Source organism: Carya illinoinensis, chromosome 13 (genome assembly GCF_018687715.1).
Source record: "Carya illinoinensis cultivar Pawnee chromosome 13, C.illinoinensisPawnee_v1, whole genome shotgun sequence".
NCBI classification, from domain to species: domain Eukaryota; kingdom Viridiplantae; phylum Streptophyta; class Magnoliopsida; order Fagales; family Juglandaceae; genus Carya; species Carya illinoinensis.
The window spans coordinates 11,705,266-11,709,650 of record NC_056764.1 but is presented as its reverse complement, the minus strand read 5'-3'; the positions used below and the strand labels follow the sequence as shown (position 1 = coordinate 11,709,650).

General features: G+C 36.7%; 1 pseudogene; it reads right to left on the bottom strand.

Moving 5' to 3' along the window:
• Nucleotides 1-1,935: 1,935 nt before the first annotated feature.
• Nucleotides 1,936-3,997, bottom strand: LOC122290946 (annotated as a pseudogene).
• Nucleotides 3,998-4,385: the final 388 nt, after the last annotated feature.

Here is a 4,385-nt window from a genome sequence, read left to right as displayed (position 1 = left end):
TTAGGTTCGACCCAATCCAACCCGGCTTACTAGACGGAAACCCCAGATTGACCCGACCCAAACCGGTTTTACTGATTTCCTTTTAAGCTTTAATGGAGTACTTGAATCTCAAAATGAGATTTTTTTGGCAAAGCATTTGATAAGGGTTTTATGGAATTCCTGGATGGTGCTTAGGGGTGTAAAAAAAAAACCGGCAAACCGAAAAATCGGCCCGGACCAAACCAGACCGGACCGGTTGTGCCGGTTTTGGAACGGTTCGGTCCGGAACCGGTTTTCATAAATGAAAAACCGGCCCGGACCAAACCGGACCGGACCGGTTGTGCCGGTTTTGGAACGGTTCGGTCCGGAACCAGTTTTCATAAATGAAAAACCGGCCGGAACCGGTCCGGTTTCGATTTCGGTTAGTTTTGGATCGGACCGAACCGGACCGGACCGGTACTATTTATATATTAATATTATATATAACATATTTTATATTATATATAATTTTTAATCACATAAAAAATAATCACATATATACTAATACTAATATTCTAATATAGATTATAGTTAATACTCGTACTAATATAGTTATACTAAATCATCAAAAGTAATACTAACATATAGCTATACTAATAGTCTAATATTAATACTATTATATTGTCTAATATATTATATAGTTATAACTAATACTAATATATATATACTAATACTAATCGTCTAATATAGGATTATAGCAGATTTTTTTTTACACTAAATTTCTTATTTTAGTTTTTGTTTTATAGCAGTTTTTTATATAACGAATTTTGTTTATATAATAGATTTTTTTTATAAAGCAGATTTTTTATATCAGAATTTTTTACATAACAGATTTTTTTTTTTTATAAACCAGATTTTTGATAGCAAAATTTTTTTACATAGAAGATTTTTTTTTTGCAAAGCAGATTTTTGTAAATGGTAAACAGAATTTTTTAAATCAGTTTTTTCTTTTAAACATAATTTTTATAAAAAATTTGTATTTTATTAAAACCGGAAAACCAGACCAAACCGGACCGGAAACCAGTAAAACCGGAATACCGGTTTAGGAGGAAAATCGGTGCGTAATCGGTTTTAAAAAATGCAAAACCGGTACCTACTGGTTCGGTCCTAGATTTTGTATAAAACCGGACCAAACCGGACCGGTTACACTCCTAATGGTGCTTGGGCCGAGCTGATCCTCATGGTTGATGCAAGCAAGCTTTGCTTTTGTGGAACAAGTTGAAGCCAGAGATGATGCTAAGAAAGGGGTCATTCTATATTCGTTTTTAGAAACCTGACTTGAGCTCCCTAGCAAATTGGAGACTTGGAGTGTATCAAACTATTTGATTCTTACATCCCACAGCCGCAAGGTAGGAAATAAACTTTTTTTTTGTGTGTTTCTGCACAGGTTTGCTAACAAATTGTTTCATTTTTTTTTTTTTTTCCGTGATCAAATGCTTTGTTTTGTTCTTTTTCTTTTTTCCAAATCGACATAAAACTGAAGATTTTCCTTGTGGTTGAACCATGGATCAACAATCCGTATAACACATGAGGCTCCATTGTGTTTTAAATCAACTGCAAGTGGTAAAGACAAAGAGAAATGGGGAGGGATGACAGCTAGGGTTTGAGATCAACTGGTAAAACGTGTAGTTGGTTTCAATGGGTTCGACCCGCAAGCTATTTCAAACCGCTTTTCTCGATCGAATCGGATCGGTCCTTGCAAACGGACCGAGTCACAACTTTATTTGCGCAGGCCTAATATCAGGAAAGTCCAAGATTTTGGCAATAACAAACTTCTTACTCTCGCACCAAAACAACCTTTTTTTAATGGTGCTCAGAAAAATAACTGAAAATACAGCATGCAAGACCATGGATTGGAAAGTGAACACAACCAAATTAGTGATCAATGTTTTTAGTCTGCACGCATGTTTGCTTAATTTATATAAAGCCAGAGACTAATTTAAAGGTGCTTGGATCATCTCCTGGTTGATCCAACCATACTTCTCCATAAAAGGGTTGTCTGAAGTCTTTACTGGGTACCTATCAATGCAGTCCTTCCGCACATTTCCATCGCCCAAATCCCTCGTTACCTCCCACAGACTGCTATTGCATTTGAAGCCTGCACCAAAGCGTACCATGAATACCTTACAGGCCGCCTCTTCTATTAGGCAGGTTAGGCAATTGCCAAGCCCCCTAGTGGAAGAAGGCCCAAAAAAATAAATTTTAAATATAATTTAAAAAAAAAATACCTAGGTAAAAAAATTAATTAACCTAATTAATGAAAGAATATCAAAAACATTAAATAGATATTATGTCATTATTAGTTTTAAAAGTATCCTACATAATAATTATTTCAAGTACTATCATTCTAAGAATACACTTTTATTTTGTCATTAGTAATTTAATATATAATATAAAAATTATAAATAACAAAATCTAATTTTTGAGTATTCATAAAATTTTTTGTATAATCATTTGAAGAGGCAATGACCCACTTTTTTTCAAAGGTACAGATTGTTTATAGAACTTTATTGACAATAATGATTATACTTACTTTTTGGGCTTGTTTTGATACTAAGAATATCTCAAAATATCTGTTAACTGTAGTGAAATAGTTTGGTTTAAGATATTTTATTAGATTTTGTAAAATAAGAGTAAAAAAATTGAATTTGAGAATAGTTGAAAATATCTAAAAAGAGTTGTGTTCTCTAACGGGTCTTAAGAATCTAAAGCACATATTGTAAAACTAGATTTGATAAAATCTTCTCTAAATTAAAATTTTTGTAATAAAGTTAGTTATCAGTTGAAAAAATTGTATAAAATCTTAATCAATAATTTACTTACAAAACTATAAGTGTTATTTTTAAATAAAAATGTAATGTAAAAAAAAAACCCTCATTCAGAATTTTAGCCTTAGCCCCCAAAATGTATTGAGCCCGTCCTGATACCTTTTCACCCTTTTTGAGCATTTTCTTGGCGTCCATGTACCCCAACATATACCAAATGCTACTCGCCGATGTGTTCCCGAACCGATGCAGTGTCATCCTGGCCGGTTCTAGCTACATCATACTCGCAAAGATGAAGACTCATCCTAATGCCATCTATGACAGCCTTCCCACCCGTGTGTAGGCAAAAATGGTCGACACCAGTCGATCTTAAAGTTCACCTTCGTTTTTGGTGCCCCAGTAGTCTGTTTGGAGGAGCTTCAATTCATTTTCCGGGCAATGGTCACAACCATAAATCTAAGCAGTTCCCTCACTGGCAAGATTTTGGTTGATATGCGTCTTAGGTTATTGACAAGAGCACATGTAGCAGCTTTTGGGAAAGTCTTCCAAGGTTAATGCCCAGCCTACCTTGTTCATCTTCCTTTTGCATGTAACAACCGTAAGACTCATCTCTAGCCCCGCGGTGTGTCCTAACTAGGCACTTTAATCTGAACATGGCTCAGTTTTTCATTGCCCTTTTTTTAGTCAAAAGGATTGCAGACCCACCAGAACGGAACAAACAGTTTGTAAGAATTATTGATCTATCATTACCTGAATACCAGTTTGGGCTCAAAGATTCAGAAGTCACAACAAGTGCAAACAAATTCTTGTAGGACTTGAAGAGGTTTTTGACTATGTCGACTGAAATAAGGCTGGCACTGCAACCCATTGCAGTGAGATTAAACACCTTGATGTCATCCCTCATTTTGTAGTGGCTGATAATCCTAGCACTCAAAGAGGGAACCGAGGAGAGCAATAGCATGGCCACGTTAACGACAAGTACATCGATTGCCAGAGAACATGATCCTTGGTGCGTAGGTTTACCTGCCGAGGCCGGCGCTCACAATGGCATTCTTTGTCCTCGAGGAGACCTCCCCAAGATTCATTGTCCTCTTGATGAGTACCTCCCCACTGAACTTCGTGCCTAGCATTCTTTCGTCAGTAGGCTTATAGCATTCGTAGTCCAAAATGTCACATTCTTGATCTCTTTTTGCACCAACCCACTTCCAGACCATTAACAGGAAGTACAAGGAGGCAAGAGCGTGAAGTAAGACTAGAAGCTCAGAGAGAGAGAGAGAACCCCTAAATTGATCCGCCCCACCCATCGGCGACGCCTTCTACTGCCACTCTACGTGCGACGTCGCAAGAAACACATGACGGAATATAGGTACTCTCATGCCTCTTTATATCTCTGTGATTGATATCCTCACTGAGGAGGTTGTTGTGCTTGATTTCCGGATGCCCATTTTGTGTGTCCTTGAGCTGGATTTTTCTCTTGTATTGGTCAATCTCGATTGTGATTCATTTGGCTGTGATGGCTGGTTCTACTCATTTGTGCCTCTTAGTTGTGTTTATTAATGTAGATTTCCCCTTATTGGCGACAGAACCTTTTTGGAAATTTAT